The sequence below is a fragment of the Haematobia irritans genome, chromosome 1, assembly GCF_050003625.1.
Source record: "Haematobia irritans isolate KBUSLIRL chromosome 1, ASM5000362v1, whole genome shotgun sequence".
Lineage (NCBI taxonomy): Eukaryota > Metazoa > Arthropoda > Insecta > Diptera > Muscidae > Haematobia > Haematobia irritans.
In genome coordinates this window covers 230,041,102-230,063,415 of record NC_134397.1, presented here as the reverse complement: position 1 = coordinate 230,063,415, position 22,314 = coordinate 230,041,102, and the positions used below count along the sequence as shown (strand labels likewise).

The window sequence follows — 22,314 nt, the reverse complement described above, 5'->3', positions numbered from 1 at the left end:
GTTAATATATAGTGTTTAATGTAGCTTGAAAATATATTGGATATGAATTTTGAATTATTGAATTGAAATTTGAATTAATATTGAATTCCTATTGTTAAGATAAGTTAAATGAATTTCATTTTTTAGACTAGCCGTTAGCATGTAATAGATTAGAGTTTTAAGCTGTCATGATTTTAAGTAGCAACTCTGTTTTCTATTTGCTTTCCTCTTTCTTCTTTTCTGAAGCTCTGAATTCACCTGTCAAATCTAGTCTAAGTTTCCGGCCTCTTTCTTCATCCAACTGCCGACAATAAAGGATCTCTATCTCTCAATAAAATATTTGTCATCTCATATAACAAACACATTTTCGTCTCTTTTTCTCTCGTTCCGACATATTATCACCTATGTAAATATTTGTGGTAGTAGTGTGATCCTACAAAGTGACCTATTATTCCAGGAACCTAAGTTCCAACAATCTTTGAATAATCCCATGGAACTTGAGTTCCCCACTCTTCCCTATCGTTTATCAAGTTGAAAACCTCAGTTTTCATATCGAGCTTTAGCTCCAAACTTATAAACCGTAACACATTATTCATATAGCTTCAATGTTTAGGTTGACCCGATTTTCCAAAATTTGGGCATAATATCCTTATTGATTTACCAATCGTACTCAAATTTAACACTCAGATTTGCAAAACCGATCTAATTAAGATTTTGATTAACTTCTTACATAAGTATATTTGACCACACACAAACAAAAATCTTTCTGGTTCAATCACGAAATTAATGGATCCAATTAATTTTTTAATTGAAATGTCTTCAATCACAGAAATGATAGTATCAATTAAAAAATTAATTGAAGGTCAATTAAAACATTAACTGATCCAATTAAAAAATTAATTGATACTATTAATGTTTGTGATTGATTTTTGTTTCAATTAAAAAATTGCTGAATCAATTAAATTTTTATTGAATATTTTTTAAAACCCAATTAAAATTTTAATTGAAAAAATTTTCGTGATATTTTTTTCTGTGTACATTACTTGAAATTGAGCATTTTCATCTCTTTATACCCTAAACCACATAGTGGTAAGACTTTGGGGAGCATAGCCACATTACCGAACATATTGCTAAATATCATTTATATAAGACACCCCCGTAAAGTATAGCTTATATCGGTGCTGAATTAGATATACATTGCTTCCATGTATATGGGTCGCCATATTACCAAGAAACTTTTTACAATACCCTCATGTATAAACCGATATTATAAAAATATAGTACAGGCTAATACCTTTCAACAACTCTAGAATTTAAGAAATATTTCCGTTCAGATTTATATGAAGCTCCCAAAAACACGTAATTTGGTTAAATACGGATATACGATTTATCTTGTATTAATAATAGCCCACCAAGGCTAATTTTTACTAATTCAGTAAGATTGGTTTCTTATTTTATCTGCTCATCTACAGATAAGCTGCCTTCAATTGACGCATTAGGAGACAATATTGAAGCATTTATTCGTGAGATACTGGCCAAAATGTTGCAAAGAGAATTCCAAAATTGGTCGCGGTCAATATTCGCATGAAATAATCTTTAAACATGAAATTATTGCTCTCAATTTGAAGAAAATAATATTGATTTTGAAAATTGAAATTTTAATTAATTGAAAATTTGAATTTTAAAGAAAGAACGTTTTAACAAATATTTAGTGCTGGAGCATATTTTCAAACCTAATTATATAATACCCATTTGTTTTATTTCGTATTTATTTCACGTGCTCTTTGTTCTTCGCTTTGATTGCATTGTGCTCATCATTAGCTTACCCAATCTGTATAGAACCCCCTCCTCTATAATCGGTCAGATGATATTCTGTCATTTTAATTTCTAAGCGTTTGTTTATCGTTCACGTGCTACATTTGCAATTGCACACTCATTTAATCATATTTAATGGCTTGACTACAATACTTGCATATATAGACGCTCCAGGCTCCTGGTGTTATTTTCTTGCACGCGGTAATCAAGTGGCAAGGGCAGTCTTCATATTCATATTAGTTAAGTTGTAAACACCTATCTTCTTCCATGTTTTGGAAATGAATATGAAGCTTTCATCGGTGCTTTTGAACTTGATTTTATTATAGCCATTCGCAATGTGATTACGAGTTTGGTTACTTACTTACTGCTTATACCGCTGTGGTGTTGATGATGCTACTACTATATTCTACGGTTATCTTCACGTGATACTGTAGATGTTATTAGCCCTGTGTGTGATCTATATTGATGAACATGAGTGGAATATGAAATAGCTGGTGCTTTACACACTCGCACATGAATGAATTGAATGATAGGTATTTCCTTGTAGGAAGGGAGAATGTATGTTTACTCGTATATTGAAGATTTTTCTAAAATTATTATTTGATGACGTTGAGTATCTTGTGATTTCATATTTTATACTAAAATTGGCAGATTTTATCATGGCCGAAAATAGTTTCTTTAAATCCGTTTTGTTTTCTTATTGTTGGTTTATTCTTCTATCATTATTGTTGTTGTTTTTGATGTCAGCTTAAAACCATGCATTGAGTAAACTACAAGTGTAGCTTAACCAACAGAGTAAAAGAATGTTTGTCAAATTTATTTTGGCAAATCCCTATAGACTGCTAGATGGTTGGATGGGCGCACGTTTCGGAATTACCACATTCCTCATCAGCATCTTCTACTTGCAGCAAAACTATCTACTAATTATCAGAATAACTTCAGACAGTTCACTAAACTGAAAGTAAACCAGACTTCAACCTTCCGAAAAAAGGTTTACGATGGTTAGGTTAGGTTAGGTTAAAGTGGCAGCCCGATTAAGATTCAGGCTTACTTAGACTATTCAGTCCATTGTGATACGACATTAACTAAAATTACCTATTACATATGTGCACTTCTAGTTTTAACCACTAAACCTTCTTGATTATTTTTCTTTGTTGAACCAACCAGATTGTTCCAAAAACATTAGCAGAATGCTTAAGTTAACGTTTTCCAGATCCGCCAGTAATCTGAAGCTATATGCTCCTAAAAGTTGCTTGCGTTTTACACAAAATGCAGGACACTCACACAAGAGGTGTTTAATTGATTCCTTTTCCTCCGCATCATGACAGCTCATACAATAGTCATTATACTTCGTGCCTATAGTTTTTGCAAAATCGCCTATCAGGCAGCGACCCGTTATAGCAGATATCAGGAGTGATATCTGACGTCTCGAGAACACTAGCATATCTAGTGTGCGGTTTAAGTTTAAATGGGGCCATATTTGCTTGGTGTCGTTACAGTCCTTGCAATTCTCCCATCGAACATTTGCCATCATAACAGCATTCTCACGCAGCATGAGCTTGCAGGTAGCCAGGGGCATACCAACAGATTCTAGTTCCCCTGGAATATGTAAGGTAGTTCCTAGCCTTGCCAACTCATCCGCTTCGCATTTCCCCGGTATGGTTTACGATAGCCGGCTTATGCCGAAATAAATTCGTACAAAGGAAAAGAGATATGTTTGTACGGAAGGTTCAAGTGTGGTTCACTTTGGGTTTAGTGAACTGGACAAAAAGTGAACTCTCTATTTCACTAAAGCCAATTTAACTTTATTTTAGTTCATGGAATTATTATGTTTGGAGAAAGTTTCCTTTACTCTAATAATTTTTTATGTACGTTAGTTAAATTAACTACAACAGAGGAAAAAATATACTCAAATGAAGCATAAAGATTAACTAAATTCGTGTCTTCCGCAAAATAGTTTAGAATTTCTTTAAATTTGTAAATTTTACCAAAAATGCGCCCATCATGAAGTTCGTATGTCACTAAAGACATTCTTGCAATTTTTAACTCCAAGTTTTTCCTTCAAACTACAAAATTTTCTTTAACAAGTGAAAGAACTTAGTTATGTCTAAAAATTTTTCTTGAATTTGTCGAAAAATATTTACTTATTTTTATGACATCGGCGTGATGCCAACGTTTGTAATACTGTTTAGTTAAAATTTTCTACATATATTAAAAATTTTCTAAAATTAACCACAAGTTTTCTTCCTGGTGGGTTCACTGTTTTTTCAGTGGAGGAACAATGATTGTGAATCATATTATAAATGTTGTTAAGTAAATTTTGGTCAAATTCAAACAATCGAAGCAATACTAAACACTCGAGTTTAAAACAAAAATTACCAAAAATTCGAAACCAATGTAATGTGGAGCCGATTGAATTTATCTTTTTTTTAAACTGCGTATAGTTAAATTCTAGGCCTGATTTCCAAAACACTCATTTGCTATACAAATCTCCAAAAATTGTTTTTCGAATTTTGCTTTTTTTTAATCCAATAGTATTGCCAGTCAAGATCACCTTTCGCTGCAACTGATTATTAAGTATTAGATCAAAATTAAGACCACCAACTAAAGAGTAACCAAACCATGTTTGAGTTTACTGTAAACACTAACTCAACCTATCTAATTTACTCTTTTTATTTGGAGAAATTACGCTCTCTTATATTTGACAGTAGATATTTGTTATCTCTCTATTATTTACTCTTGAGTAGTTTTTCTCTTTCATTTCCCCAGAGACCGTGGGGGGTTATACCACCAATATTTTCTTCAATGAATGAAGATGGTCCAAACTCAATGGCATTGCTGTTACCAACAACTCTGGTGTTGATTTGGTTTTCCTTACATCCTCCTGCCCCAACCCAAACAGACAATTGTTTGTTATTTCTATTTCATGTACCCTCTCACCATTAAAATTCATGTCAGACATTTGGACCAATGTGAGAGTTTGTAAGAGTGTGCGCATGTGCGCCAGCTAGCCAGCCTTGGCCAAAGCTTGATGGCTGATGAGAGTTTGAAGCGGCTTGTGCTGCTGCCACTGCCGTTGTTTGGACGTTTTGGGCCGATTTCTTCTTTCGCTGGCTGGCTGGTTGACTTTGGCTGGAAAGAGTTATGTTTGGCATTCATAAGCATTGCCATTGTCAAGGTGATCGCACAGTCAACGCGCATGATTGCAAGTAACGTAGCAATCGACAGCTAGCAACCATCATCAGTATTCGAATTCGAAGCAGCAGCAGGGCCAACATCAGCAGCAGCGACAGTGAATATCTGTAACAAAAGCGGCATCTTCATTCAGCCCACCACCGTGAGCAAATTTGAGAGTTTTTCGTAAATTCTGCAAAATTAAAGAGCGCAGAGCGCACACGAGAAAAGTCTTTCTTTTCTTTCTTTTTTCGGACGGAGGGGTTCATATTGGTCCAAGGCAAAATATTGCAGTCTTATATAACGACAGTGAGGTTGAAAGAATACTTTAGTTATACGGTCACCTTTCTACGGTCAAGTTCGCTTTCCTTCCCAAAAAAAAGCATACAGTTTTTTGTGAAAAAAAAATTAAATTTCAAAAAGGAGACCCTTAATAACGATTGAGAATACCAAGCATCAATTTGTGGATAATATAACTCAAATACTCGAGAACAGAAAAAACAGGAAATCTATCCTAATTTATAAACATATAAGCAAGTGAAAGAGAATATCAGAATAGCAAAAACGAGCTTTAAACATTCTTCAGTATTGAATAAAGAATAAATAAAATAAGTGCAATATTTATTAAAAACAAGAACGAACAAGTTTAAATACCATACTACAAAACATTTCAAAATCAATAGAGCAAGGATACAAATTCGATTGAATTAATTCAAGGAATAAACATTGGATTATTTGCTGCAGAAGCTGTGTGATAAATTGAGAAAATATTCAAAATTGTGAGTGAAAAAAATTAACAAATTTAAAAAACAAAAATAAAAATTATATATGCAATTTTATCCCTATATGGAGATTGTATGAACACAACTAATAAACTGGAAACAAAAAAATGTGAAGTTAAAAAAATTTTTGAGGATACTGTATAAAGCTAAATATCTTTGGAAAAGAATTTGAAATCTAAAATAGTTTTAAAAGAATTGAAAAAAGCAAATACTTCAACAAGACAGTTTGCAAAAGAAGTTCAAATATTCACAATCCTTTGAGTCTTGTCAAGAACTAATTACTTTGCTAATACAAATCAAATACAATTTTTGAAGCAATAAATTTCTACAAAAAAGATGAGAATATTTTACTTAGTATTTTGATGTGTATAAAATATAAATTGCTTATATTTTATTCTAAGAGGACATTTATGTTTATAAATGCAAATTTGGAAAAAAATATGTGGCTAAACGATTTTTTTTTCCACGACAAAAAAATATATTTATAAAGAGTACGAAATTTCCACTATTTTATATCCAATGAAAATTGTCATTAGTGTTATGCAATGTTTGGTCCTTTCTTACGGCTGGTTATGTGTGTGCACTTTCATATAACGGTTTCGTAAATTTGATACGAAACCCTTATATCCTTAAGATAGTAAGGGTAAAATAGAAATATTATTTAAAACAAAAATATCAGTTTGGAAGTTATGAAATATGAATAAAAATTCTTGAGACTTCGAAAATATTTGTAGAAATTACTGCAACCTCTAAAAACATACTTACTTTATCAAAAACCTACTCCAAAAAATTTATGTTGAACTAATAAGGATCTATAGAAAGCAGATATTTCTTAAAAAAAAAATATTTTATTACAAAACTGATTTAAATAATTAATTTTTTTTAATATGAAATTTATTACACTCTATTGAATTTTTTTTTCGAAATTTTCCTTATCCAAAGTATGTGCAAAAAATATGTGGGTACAATGACCGTACGAATAAATTCAATGTAAACTAAAGCACAAGAAAATTTTGCTACGATTCCAGGAAACAGTAAACATGAAAATTGTCATTATTTGGCGCCAATTATTTTTTCTTTATTTTTTAATATATACAAGGTCATTACATTTTCTTTGTGTTAGCAAAGCAGAAACCTCAAAAAGTTTGGTACAAAATTGTACAATTTTAGATCGAGGAAGTTAATTTTTCCCCAAAGATCAGTTTACTTTAAAAGATAAAAGCAAGTCACAGTATGTACGAAGGACATTTTATGGAGAAATCAAAGCATCGTCCAATCAAATTTAACAGGCTGTACACTGAAAAAAATATGAATGTAATAAGAAAGATTATGCAGCCTAAAGTTTAGGATACGCAATTCATACAATATTAATGACAAATTTCTTTAATTTAATGATATTTGGATTAAAAGAAAGTGTAAAATCTTTGCCTTTTGCATTAAATTTTAGGTCACAAGTCTTGAAAGCAAGCGTCCCTCCTCCGGAATTCAAACAATATTAAGGACAAATTTCTTTAATTTAATGAAATTTGTACTAAAAGAAAGTATATAATCTTTGTCTTTTCCATTAAATTTAGGTCACGGATCTAGAAAACAGGTGTGCCTTCATTAAATTTTTCCTTAAAGTAAAGAAAAATATTTTTGATTTAAATAAATCGTCTTGAAATTAGCTGGTATATTGAATCTTCAGATTTAGAGTAAAAAAACGCTTCATTTTTTATTTTGAAGATTTTGCATATTTGGTTTAAAGATTTTTTTTGAATTAAGAAAAGGTATTTTTTTTAAATATCTGTTATAATTAGGAATCTTAAATTAATATTTGTTTATACGTGAATCGCTAACAGAATATAAGATGGCAAAAATAGAATAAACATTCTATAAATGAGATCTATAATTTTTAATTTTATTAATCCCAGATATAAAGATAGGATCCTTACAAATTTAAATTTAAAGAATGAACATCTTTAGCTCGGAATCAATTTCAAAAACCTTGAGGGAAAGTCAAAATATTTGAATGCAAGTAATTTTGGTAAAAGTAAACTTTGTTTGATTGTTATTTTACAATTTTTTTCGCAGTCTTTAACTCGAGAATGTTAAAATAAATGAGATTATTGCATCGAAACGCAAATCACACAATTTTGCACTGAAAAAAAGCATGTCTGGTTGCAAAGATTTTGTCTTTACTTTAAAAATTTTGGTATTGATTCCGAGCCAAAGAAGCGGAGAATATTAGCAAGGATACTTTTAAGACACAATTCTCTTTTAAATTTGGGTTTTGTGTACTTGCTTCTAGGAAGCAAATTTTAATTTTTCGCTTTTTCAGCTTTTTTTTCTTCAAAGTCCTTTAAAAACGAACTAACGGCAACTTTATTTTCCAAATTAAGACTCGACTTCCACTAGAAATTATGCTATGTTTCAAGTAAAAACGTCTTTGAAATAAAGTGTTGAAAAACATATCCTATATTTGAACGATTTTTTGCAAAAAGACAACAAATTTAAAGACAATTTCATTATTTTAAAGAATTTTTCTGAATTATTAAATTCAATTTGACCTTAGCCAAAACATTTTTTCTTTCATCTTATGATACGCATTTTTAAATCAAATCACTTAATTATAAGGACAATACGACTTCATTGAAAAGTTTATCGACTTTTAGACAAGGAAAAAAACTTTATATTAGAGAAATGCGTCTTCTATGCTAAGCAAAATTTGCATTCGTATTTTAAAGACATGAAATCTTTGACCTCACGACAATATTTTTTTCAGTGTGGGTGTCATATCCAAAGTGTTAACATTAAGAGTCATACCCTCGTCTTAAAGTTGTTAGTTGTGTCAAAAGTGTGATTTAGATTAGTCGTACACTCAAAATGTATTCTACTAAGTTCAAAGATTTCCTGTCCGTCCACCAAAAATTTTTAAATAAAATCTACAAACTTTATTGAAGATATTCTGTATTTACTGTTAAAAGATTCGACCTTCGAATAAGTTAAATTTTGTCTTACCTACCTAGCAACCATTTAAATCCTAAAAAAAATTCAATTCACTGTTCATGACTTGACAATGGCTAAACGCCAAAAGGTCTTTTCAGTGTTAGTTCCTTTCCTTTCACTAATTTTCATGATATTTCTTTGAAAGTTTCACTAAATGTGGCACATATTATGTGACACTCCATTCAACCTCACCTATAATAACGATGTCAATGAATCGAGTAGCAATGACTGATAAGAGAGATCTGTATCGAACTACCAAATTCTAGCGGAGTTTAAGTTATAATTTGTTATATCTGGTTACTGATAAGAGAGATCTCTATCAAACTACCAAATTCTACAGAATTCTATCGCAATATAAATTATAATTTTTTATATCTGGCTCCAAAATAATTTGTTAATTTTTATGGGCTGATGAATAAATCGTTAAGAATTTAATGTTTGTATTTTTTCTATTGTACCATTTATACCGTTTTTGAACTATTTGGTACTCAAATTAACGAATTTCAAGAAGTCTTGATAATACAGATCTGTATCGTATTACAAATTCTAGCGGAATCTTTAAATTATATTTTTATACCCTGCTCCACACTGTGGAACAGGGTATTATAAGTTAGTGCATAGTTTATATCTAGTTTTCAATTGTTTATTCATTCGGGAGATAAACAAATTATTAAGAATTTAATGTTTGTTAGTTTTTTTTTTATCGTATTATTTAAATAATTTTTGAACTTTTTAGTTCACAAATTTGTTTTTTCATATGCTCGGATGCTTTATTAAATTTATATGGAATATATTGCATAAACATTTGCTATTGTTCTATGAAAGTCATATAAAAAGACCAATAAAAAAGTATCCTGTCTACCAATGTTTATAGGGAAATATTATTTTATAAAGTTTTTTGTCGACTGTAGTCGATTATAGATTTTCTCATTTATGTATACATGACCCACCAAATCATATCTATGAATACCAGTATATGTCTCACAAATTAATATCTATGACTACCAGTTTTACATGGCCATATACATTTTATTAACACTAACGACAAAATTATGATAGTGAATAATGTTTCATCTTGCATTGTAAATACATTCAAATTTTCTTTTGGTCTTCTGGATTCATAGATCCATTTCCCATAGAGTTGTTTATTTAGTTTCGTTTTTTCTTTTTGTCAAATATTAAAATTAATATTTGCACATAAACATTAAAGCAGGTGAAACTGTATTACGACCATCGCAATGATAATGTCTCACATCAACAATATGCACATCTATACATGTAAGACATTAAGATTATTTTATCTGTTTTGCATGTATAACATAAAAATTTTACTTAGGTTAATGTTTTCGCACAAAAAAATTAACTTGTCCATTAAATTATGTGACCATAAAGAAACAAGATCAAAGAGAAATGTTTTTTTATGTAACACATAAAAAAATATTATATTAATAATAATAATAGAAGAAGTAAAAATTCAGAAATGTTTACGGCTGCAATAAGGAAATATTTGTTAAATTACACAATTAAAGCAATTCGTAAAATTGTTTTATGACATTTTTCTGGGAAATATTTTGATCCATTGCGACAAAAAAAAGCATCAGGTCGAAAACCTATGTTGTTAGCACCTATATTACCCGTTTATTTTCATAATTCATTATGACTGTAAATATATAAATAAATAAATAAATAAATAAATAAATAAAAAAAGCATACACATGGAGCAGAAAAGGCCATTGGTATCCATGACAATTTTTTATTATATATTTATATGTGAATAAGTTAATTAAAAATAAGCACTACAATGAGGCTTAAGTGTGTTCTGAGAAATGACCACTAAATCGAAGCTGCTCACTGTATACGTGCCACTATCTATACAACTCAATAAAATCTATTGATATCAAACAAACTCTTAAAGTTAATTTTGAATATTGATTGATTAATTTTCATCTGCGAAAATTGCTTACGTTCACATTATAGCATGCTGGTCATTAACTTTTGAGCTTTGTAAAGTTAAATTTAAATTTTTGACTTTTGTATTCTTAATAGTGCTAGTCAATGTCTTTAGCTTCATAAAATTAACAAAATTCTTCTTAACGATTTGCGGGAAGACAAAATTTTAATAAATTTTTTAACCTTTATTTGAATATTTTTATTTTTGGGTTCATTTAAGTAACGTACACAAAACAAGTAAGGAAAGTCTAAAGTCGGGCGGGGCCGACCATATTATACCCTGCACCATTTTCAAGATCTAAATTTTCGATTCCATATCACATCCGTCAAATATGTTGGGGGCTATATATAAAGGTTTGTCCCAAATACATACATTTAAATTTAAATAGCACTCGAACAGAATTTGATAGACTTCTACAAAATCTATAGACTCCAAACTTAAGTCGGCTAATGCACTAGGGTGGAACATGCTAGTAAAAAAATATGGGAAACATTTAAATCTTAAGCAATTTTAAGGAAACTTCGCAAAAGTTTATTTATGATTTATCGCTCGATATATATGTATTAGAAGTTAAGGGAAATTAGAGTCAGTTTTACAATTTTTCGACTAAGCAGTGGGGATTTTACAATGAAAATGTTGATATTTTGACCATTTTTGTCGAAATCAGAAAAACATATATATGGGAGCTATATCTAAATCTGAACCGATTTCAAACAAATTTGGCACGCATAGCTACAATGCTAATTCTACTCCCTGTGCAAAATTTCAACAAAATCGGAGTTAAAAATTGGCCTTTGTGGTCATATGAGTGTAAATCGGGCGAAAGCTATATATGGGAGATATATCTAAATCTGAATCGATTTCAACCAAATTTGGCACGCATAGATACAATGTTAATTCTACTCCCTGTGCAAAATATAATTAAATCGGAGTAAAAGATTGGCCACTGTCGTCATATGAGTGTAAATCGGGCGAACGATATATATGGGAGCTATATCTAAATCTGAACCGATTTCAATTAAATTTGGCACATTTGAGTACACTACTAATTGTACTCCTAGTGCAAATTTTCAACCAAATTGGAGTAAAACTCTGGCTTCTGGGACCATATTAGTCCATATCGGGCGAAAGATATATATGGGAGCTATATCTAAATCTGAACCGATTTCTTCTAAAATCAATAGGGTTCTATTCCGAGCCAAAACCCATACTTGTGCCAAATTTGAAGTCGATTGGACTAAAACTGCGACCTAGACTTTGATTACAAAAATATGTTCACGGACAGACGGACATGGCTATATCGACTCAGGAGCCCACCCTGAGCATTTTTGCCAAAGCCACCATGTGTCTATCTCGTCTCCTTCTGGGTGTTGCAAACATATGCAATAACTTATAATACCCTGTTCCACATTGTGGCGCAGGGTATAAAAATTATTACAGTTAAGGAGAAATTTTTTGAAGACGATCATTTCACTGAAAAAAAGTATGCCCTGTTTTTTGTCTTTACCTTAACAATTTTGGTATTGATTCCGAGCCAAAGAAGCGGAGAATCCAATAAGGATACTTTTAAGACACAATTCTCTTTTAAATTTGCGTTTTGTGTACTTGCTTCTAGGAAGCAAATTTGAATTCTTCATTGTTTCAGCTTTTTTTCTTCATATGCCAACAAAGTCCTATAAAAACGAGTTAACGACAACTTTATTTTCCAAATTCAGACTCGACTTCAATTTATGCTATGTTTCAAGTAAAAAACGTCATTAAAATAAAATGTTGAAAAACATGTTCTCTTTTTTTTTTAACGATTTTTGCTTTGTAGTCAAGATACAAAGAGACAACAAATTTAAAGACAATTTCATTAATTTTAAGGATTTTTCTTAATTATTACAGTCAAGTAGACCTTACCCCAAAAAAAATTTCTTTCATGTTATGATACCTATTTTTAAGTCAAATCACTTAATTATAAGGAAAATACAACTTCATTGAAAAGTTTATCGACTTTTGGACAAGGAAAAAAAACTTTATATTAGAGAAATGCGTATTCTATGCTAAGCAAAATTTGCATTCGTATTTTAAGGACATGAAATCTGTGGCCTCACGACAATATTTTTTTTCAGTGTTGGTACACCACATATTCTACGCATAAGTTCACAAAAAAAAATCATTAAATTGTTTTTCTTAAAAAAAATACCAATTTTTTTGTTTTCTTATAGCATGAAGGCTTATCCCCCATATTCTTAGTGTCGCCTAAGGCCAATATCTATAGCCGTTAGATTAATTTCATTTATTGAATTTCTATTAATTATATAAGCACTGCACTTTTTACATTTAACAATTACAGAAAAAGTCTTAAAACTCATTAGAGCTTAGTAGTCCGTTAATCTTCCCCCCTGAGAGAGACAACGAAAAATACTCAAACGATTACATTACATAACCATGAATCTGTGGAAACTCCCCTATATACCGTTCATTTTCCCACAAGGCATTTCCCTCATTGGTTACATCTAATTTGGTGATTATTAATGACACAAGTGCCACCACCCCCATACTTTTGATGGAAATTATAAAAAAATATATATCATAACGCGCATTTACCTAACTCGTCTTCCCCCCTCCCCCCCTGAATCAATTATCCATTATGTATGTCTTTCATGAGAAAGAAGCTAGCTTTTACTTAATTTTTTTTTTGTGCCTATAGCCAAAATAATCCATAAATCATTTCTGTACACTCCGGTAGTTTTTCCATTGTCAATTTAACTCAGGTTTAGTTAACAGCAATATTACATCATTTTCCACAAGTCTGGTAATAAATATTAAGGTTATATAATAAATTGCTATTGCAATAGAAGCTAGACCAGAAGCTTCATGGAGACTAGTCGTCCCTTCTGTTGCTTTCCTCCTTCTAGCAATGCTATATGCCATTATTTAACTCGATATATGAGTTAAATACTTGGTTATACCCATACATTCCAGCCCGTCCAGAGGGAAAAATGAAAGGCATTTTACATAAAAGAATCTGCCATATCGACAATTTGTCGTTCAAATACTAGACATTGAATCCAGAGAATAACAATCATTGAAAGACAAAAGCTTTTCAAGTGATTCTGCCATGATCGGAAGAGAATAAAATCTTAAAAACATTTTTGCCATAAATATATTTTTTAAAGTAAAACACTATAAATCACCACAATAGGATTTCTAATACAATAAAGTGATATATTAGGGATGTCATGGCGAGATTATAGGGTGATTGGGGAAAATCCCTGGGTCATTCTTAAATACGGCTATGTGATGGACTCAGAGTTTTGCCTGTGGTACTGACAGCTTCTTCATAGCCAAACTTACAAACTCACCCATGCCTACAGTCTCTGCTTCATCAACAAGAGATCATTTTTTGTCAATACATCCAATGTCTTAATACCGTTGGGTTCAGGCCAATCATATACTATATCAAAATGGCGTCACATTTAAAGAATTTAATTTTAAATAAGTATTTCCTTTCACTATGTAACTGTCTTAAGTCTATTTCGCCCAGTTCCTATTAAAGCTTCGTCCTCTACATCATCCTTTTAATTCACTTCAAATACATTTTTCCTGTATTCATAACCCTTCTAGTGCGAATACTCTCTCGATGGCATAAGCTATCACTAACAAATGGTAACAATATTTCCAATACATCGCAACATTGATGATGACGGAAAGAAAAATTATTGTGCAACTTCTGGTTGCACATTTTAACTTTGTCTATCACAAGGTACTTTAGCTAGGTAAAGTAACAGCATAACCATCTCAACAAGCAGCACCTATATTGTTGTTCGATTTATTCGTTTTAACACTGGGCCGAAAGTAAACACAATAAATAACAACATTTGTTACAAACACCAGGACACCTAGTCAGTGAAACAAACAGGACAGACTGATAGACCGACAGACAGACAGACAGACATATGGTTGAAAAGACATTGCGATAGTCAAGACACCCAACAAACTATTCATACCCTATGCCATAGACACCATCTTATGAGCTTATGAGATTCTTGTGATCCATGGCAGATGGAGATCATGCGGTGGTTGGAATAGTGAAAATAAAAACACAAAGCAAATCAAATTATATGGCAATTGCAGCATACAATCACGTGCCACAAGCACTTCCTGCAAATGTCTCTTCACTTTTAAGATGCTCTTCGCTTTGTTGTTTTTACTTTTATTTCGTCTTAGGATTCTAACAAATAGGTTTGTGATTAAGCTATGCTTCAGTGCAAATCAGCTTATATGCATAAGCCACAAGAAAATAAATCGAATTTATTGGTTGAGAATGATTTTAAAATGATTCCGGAAGTAGATTAAACTATTGAAAATATAACATTTTTTGTGTTCAACCATTGAAATTGAATAAAAGTCTTAGCAAATAAACTGGTGACACAAAAATAAATCGAATTTATTGGTTGATTGAATCGTAAACGAAGCCTGGAAGAGGAAGTTGGAAATTCTATTAAATATGACCATGGCAACAATCTCTATTTGCCACGACATTTTTATTTTCGAATAGAGTTAACAATTTTACCACTTAGTATACCATGTTTTCGTCAAGGATATCTTATGACTTCAACTCGGTTTGAAATAATGAATCTAGGATAAGGATAATAATGTTAAAGCCTATTCAAATTGTCAGTTTGTTTGCGTGTTAACATCACGCTCCCAAATCAAAACAACTTACTTGGATCTAAAGATTTTGCCCTTCGCTTAAGTAGTTTGGTATTGATTCCGAGGCAAATATGCGGCATCTTTACAATAAGACTTTTATGGGAGCTATAAAGCTTTAGATCTAGGCTTTTTATACCCTCCACCATAGGATGGGGGGGTATATTAACTTTGTCATTCCGTTTGTAACACATCGAAATATTGATCTAAGACCCCATAAAGCATATATATTCTGGGTCGTGGTGAAATTCTGAGTCGGTCTAAGCATGTCCGTCCGTCCGTCTGTTGAAATCACGCTAACTTCCGAAAGAAGCAAGCTATCGACTTGAAACTTGGCACAAGTAGTTGTTATTGATGTAGGTCGGATGGTATTGCAAATGGGCCATATCGGTCCACCTTTACGTATAGCCCCCATATAAACGGACCCCCAAAATTTGGCTTGCGAGGCCACTAAGAGAAGCAAATTTCATCCGATCCGGCTGAAATTTGGTACATGGTGTTAGTATATGGTCTCTAACAACCATGCAAAAATTGGTTCACATCGGTCCATAATTATATATAGCACCCATATAAACCGATCCTCCGATTTGGCTTGCAGAGCCTCTAAGACAAACAAATTTCATCCGATCCGGCAGAAATTTTGGTACATGATGTTAGTATATGGTCTCTAATGACCATGCAAAAGTTGGTCCATATCGGTTCATAATTATATATAGCCCCCATATAAACCGATCACCAGATTTGACCTCCGGAGCCTCTTGGAAGACCAAAATTCATCTAATTCAGTTGAAATTAGATACGTGATGTTAATATATGGCCTCAAACACCCATGCAAAAATTGGTCGATATCGGTCCATAATTATATATAGGCCCCATATAAACCGATCCCAGATTTGACCTCCGGAGCATCTTGGAAGAGCAAAATTCTTCCCATTCGGTTGAAATTTGGTACGTGATGTTAGTATATGGTATCCAACAACCATGCAGGAATTGGTTCCTATCAGTCCATAATTATATATAGCTCCCATATAAACCGATCGCCAGATTTGACCTCCGGTGCCTTTTGGAGAAGCAAAATTCATCCGATCTGGTTGAAATTTGGTACGTGGTGGTAGTATATGATATTTAACAACCCTGCCAAAAGTGGTCCATATCAGTCCATAATCATTTATAGCCCCCATATAAACCGATCCCGAGATTTGGTTTTGGAGCCTCTTGGAGGAGCAAATTTCATCCGAGTGAGTTGAAATTTGTGGATGACAGTCTTTCGTAGAAGTTTCTACGCAACCCATGGTGAAAGGTACATAAGATTCGGCCTGGCCGAACTTACGGCCGTATATACTTGTTTAAATTAAAATCTGGGTTATATTTTATATTTTTGTAATATATTAGTATAAAAAAAACAATTTGGAAATCCAAATTATATTACAAATACTTCAAAATAAAAAATGTTGTCTTTATTTCAAAAACCCATCGAATCAATAACGAAAAATCGTCGAAATAAGTCGTAAACACGCAGAGAAGGAATATGATGTTGGGATGCCAACCATGTACCAAGAGCAAAATGTTACTTTATCACGGAAAACATGTAGCAAGTTTGTCGAAACCATGTTCTTTTCTCGGAGATTATGTATGTGATTTCGGAAAGCATGTTATGTTTGACGAGAAAGGAATATTTTTGCGACAAAAATGCTACATGGTCGCTGTGAAAAAGTAATATGGTGTTGTTGAAACATGTTTGAGGTGATCATATTCCTTCTCTGAGTGTTGTAGGCTACATTTGGAACCATTTTGTTTTTAATGCAAAGATTCAATATCTATATAATTTAATTTAAAAATGATTTCTTTAAAACACAAAATGTGTCCTACTTTAAACGACTTTGATTGAGGGACGCAAATTTCCAATGATATATTAAAATGGGATTCAATAATTCATCCAATGTTTAAACTATTAGCATAGTTCTCTGATCGTTAATCATTCATTTTCGTATGCTTATTGAAATATTGACTGTCAAACCGTTCTCGAATCTCTTTAAATAATTTGTACCAATCGAAAACACTTGATCACGACGTACAAAAGTGAGTGCAATCACTTCGTTCGTTTCACACTTTGTAAAAGGCGATGAATGTACTTCAGAAAGACTAATGTACATTAATTATTTTGATGTGGATCAAATCAACATTAAGATGCGTGGATTTCGACTCAAAATTTTCATTAAAGTCTTACTATTTTTTTTTTTGCCCACAGTAGTATGTACTAAAAAATACATCATTTTGTTGTTTCTAGGAATTATTTAACAAACGAAGAATGTCAAAGACATGTTTTAATAAGTTTGAATTTGTGTGTTCTATAAAAAAGACAAAAGACTTAAGAAACGAACTCGTTGTATGTAATAAACAACATCTTTAGAAAATTACCTCTGATAACGCAGGCATTTGTTATACTAGTACAAAAGTTCGTTTACCACAATCTTTTCCATTCGAAAGCATACATAGAACAATTTTCACGAAAATTTTTCCAATCAAAGTCATAGAAATTCAGCAAACTGGAAATTTTGCCAAAGTACATGTAGAAGAAACAATTGACCAAAAAATAGCCCGAAAATGTTAATCTGATATATGATATGATTAAAATCGATTTCTTGTTTTGATTTTTGAGGTATATATTTGATCCTGGAGGTATATATTTCATTCAATATGCTAGAAATTGTAAAATGACATTAGGTATATGTTTTAGTCCACAACACAACATAGACTCCAGGTAAAAGAAGCTACGCATTTCACTTTTTTATCACCACAAATTGAATTTGCTTGTGATTGGATGATGATTTGATAAAGGGGTATAAATAATTTTATTTGTAAACTCTAATTACGTCAGCAAATAATTTTGCATATGATATATACACAATTTTCGCAACTAAATCTATTGCATCTTCTGAAGATAAGTTTATCATCCTCTTCGCATGCCACTCATTCATTCCTGCATTTTGCATGTTATCCTCTTTTGCTCGTTAGCCTATGGCACATTCTACATTGTAAATCTTACACTTTTATTGTATTCGTTCGATTCTGCACGTCTTCACTTTTACAAGGATGATACAATTTTTACTGCGTATGCCTTAGGTTTTTTTTTGGTTGATTTGAGTTTTAGCATCAACCACGTCATCAACACATCATGTTTTGTGAAATGTTGTGAGTACTTGCACCACGTAACGTGCACTGTTATGCAACCAAATGGCTCTAGACATATTGCAAACTTCAACATATGTCTGAGGCTTTATTGCATAAAGACATAAAACAAGCATTTACCAGCTATAAAATAAATCTAACAAGCAAACAATCCACCAATACAACGATATAGACAACAGACAGCCATAATGTTACAACTAACATTTTTCTGTATTTACAACACTTTAGAGCAATTACATGAAATTAAAAATGTCCAAGATGAAGATGATAGAAGTAGAAAAATTCTTGAATATCACCAGACCAAAATCTAGCCTTTTTCGTAGAGAATAGTGATTGGTCAGTAACTCAAAAAAATGCTGTGCTGCTTTCTCAGATGCTATACGTTTTGCCTCTCAAATTGTCACTAAGAATGGGGTCCTGAATTTATGTAACAATTGTTAGAACAACATCTTTCTATCCCATTATAGGATCCATCATGTCACCACCGTTTTTGCCTTAAAAGCAAAGCATTCATGTTATGAGGAAAAAACCCTTTGGGCTAAATAACCAAACCCCAATCATTTTGAGTAGATTGGCGAGTTAGCCAATCTTAGTAGCTGCACCAAAGGAAAGTCTTTTGTCCCGAGGGTATCAAATACCATTTATGTTTTTTCTAGGTGGCCTTTTCTTCTTTTATTTCTTGATTCTAGATTCTAGTCTTGTTGGCCTTCATGTCATTGTACCGGTACCGCAAATATTAAACCAAAAAAGTCCGAACAATAACCAGCAATTATTTTATGAGTTATTAATCAGTGGTCATTAAACATCATAAACAGACAAGAGCTATTCATACAAAGATTACCTCCCACTTTTGTAGTTGCAAAAAACCCCAAGCTTGGTAAAAGAATTTCTGTGGGGATTTTTGATTTAGTTTTTTATATTCTTTTTAAGCAGACCATCAGAGAAAGCAAAAATGAAATGGATCTAATTGTGGTCGGGTTATGATAGGAAGCAAATGATTAACGGTCTATTACAAAAGAATCCCGAAATATTATCTTAACCAAGATATAAATTTGAATGAACAGAAAGAAGATGAAATAAAACCTCAGAATAAATCATAGAAAAGTATTAACAATCGAGAAATTAGATTAAAGATAAAAAGGCAAAGGATTAATTATAATTTATTGCGATTTTTAGAGATAGATGTTATTAGTTGTAAAATTTGGATTTCGATCACCAAATATTTTCATTTTTAAATCATTTGTGGACTGAATCTTAAATTAACTCACGTTAACGTTAGGGCCTAATCAAAAGACTTAAGACCCAAAAAAAAAAAAATAAAAATGAAGGTGGGACTTTCTCACATCGACTTTGTACTCGTTTCGAAACCCGATAACCCGAATCTCGGGCTCATGCTTCAATTGGGCGTTGTATCCGCGGTGCTTAAGAAAGCGTTGGCCCTACGGGAGGTTCTGAAGTCTACCGTTGTAAATTTAGGGAAGAATATGCCAAATGCTTTGGGACTCATAAAATATGATTTGTTTAAAAAGAATGGGAAAATTTTGCAAATTACATTAAATTTTTTGTTATACATTGTGCATTATTTAATACTTTATTATTTTTTTTTTATTTTATTTTATTTCAGAAAAATTCCCGAAGCTATCACATGCAACTTGAAAGAACGGTATATTTCTTCTGAACTTTTTCTGCAGAAAAGGTAATTATGGATTATAAATTTATGAAAATATTTGCGGTTTTTAATGGCAATTTTCAACATCAGCATTAAAGTTTCCACATAAATTCAGGGCATTTAAATTATACAAGATTTCCCCTAAATTTTCGATTGTCTTTGTCTAATATTGATTTCTTGAGTTTATTGCTCCACAATCATATAATTGTTATTATCAAACAATAAAATTTTAATCACGTTTCTGTAATAAATCAAATCCAATTTTCATATCAAAATTACAATGTTTATTTTGAGTGTTTTCATTAATTGTTTTGACTTTCATTTCAATTGAAATGCAAAATTACTTTCATGAAATAACTCTTGAAAAAATTCCTCAATTGGACAATTCGATGAGTATCATCACTATTACCTTCTGTCAATATAAAAACAATTCAATTTTTTTTTGCTTTAGCTTACTTTCAAATAATTGATGCGGTAGCACATCTACAATATAGCAACCGTCGAAAAAAAGTTATCCAAATAATTATAATCAAATGTAATTGACACCAATATTATATGGCTTAAAAGTCAAAGAATATCCATATCAAATAGCATATCATGTTCAGCAATAGTTTGCTTAATTAATTATTAACAGCAAAGGAAGAAGCCAAAAAAAAAACAATACCACCACCTCTGTTCATTCATGTTTTTTTGTTTTGTTTTTGAACACTCTAGGAAAGTTTACTCGGCCAAAGAGCTATAAAAAATTATCAAAATAAAAATCACGTCAAAACACTTGATGTCGAGTCATAAAAAAATATGCTACCAGCTCTTAGCTGGTAAATTGGTTTTTGATATGGCCATAAAAGCACGCCGTCTGAACCATCCATCCATCCATCTTACTGGTACAACTTTGACGGTAGCTTCCAAAACATAATAACGATTTGCTTAACATTTGGTTGGAAAAAAAATATGCGTAAAAATTTAAATTTTTGTATAATTTTTCTTTTTGAAAAATATTGAATGACAGGCTGACAGCAAGAGATGTACAGACAACTAAACAGCTTCATTGGAAGTAATTTTTCTTTCTTCTCATAGAGAGGAAATAAATATCCATGTAATGATCATTATTATGGACATTATTACCTTTACATTCACATTGTGTCAGTATTGTCATCATCTTTGAGGCATTAGCTTAGTTTTATGGAAACTCTCACTCTTAAAACTATCTACGTGCCGGTGATTATCATCAAATTTTTATGACCATATTATTGTGTCCAGAAAGCAAACCAAACTAAGCCAAAAAAAAACCAAACCAAGTAACCGAAAAGAAAACACACCATATAATAGCCAAACAAAATTGAAGATGAGTCCATCATGTCAGAAGTTAACTGTTGTTTTATTTATTATAATTTCCATGAAGTTTTATGGTTGGCTCACTTCTTTACTAAACAAAATTTTGTGGGCCATGGTACAAGTGGTAAAAGCAAAAATAAAAAAAAAAAAAAAAACGAAAACGATGGTTTACCATCACCAATACAGTAATTCTTTGGGGGGTTAAAGATATTTTCTGTAATCATCTTAATAGTTTATAAATTTGCTGTTAAAGATATTTTCTGTCCATATCGGCTCATAACTATATAGAGCCCCCATATAATTATGAACCGATTTGACCGGATCCGGTTGGAACTTGGTACGTGGTGTAGGTAAATGGTCTCTAACAACCATGCAAAAATTGGTCCATATCGGTCTATAGTTATTTATAGCCGATCCCCAAAAATAATGTACCAAAATTTTATTTCTATAGAAAATTTTGTCAAAATTTTATTACCATAGAAAATTTTGTCAAGATTTTATTTCTATAAAAAATTTTGTCAAAATTTTATTTCTATAAAAAATTTTGTCAAAATTTTATTACTATAGAAAATTTTGTCAAGATTTTACTTCTATAGAAAATTTTGTCGAAATGTTGTTTCGATAGAAAATTTTGTCAAATTTTATTTCTATAGAAAATTTTGTCAAAATTTTATTTCTATAGAAAATTTTGTCGAAATGTTATTTCGATAGAAAATTTTGTCAAATTTTATTTC

At 31.5% G+C, this 22,314-nt stretch overlaps 1 protein-coding gene across 2 annotated transcripts in view; it reads left to right on the top strand.

Moving 5' to 3' along the window:
* Positions 1-4,969: 4,969 nt before the first annotated feature.
* LOC142221994 (uncharacterized) overlaps positions 4,970-22,314 on the top strand; it is a 104,931-nt gene continuing 87,586 nt past the window's right edge. For both annotated transcript variants that reach the window (XM_075292015.1, XM_075291940.1), the window contains exons 1-2: positions 4,970-5,747; positions 20,201-20,272. The gene's annotated coding sequence lies outside the window, so the exon portion shown is untranslated. The remainder of the gene's footprint in view (positions 5,748-20,200; positions 20,273-22,314) is intronic.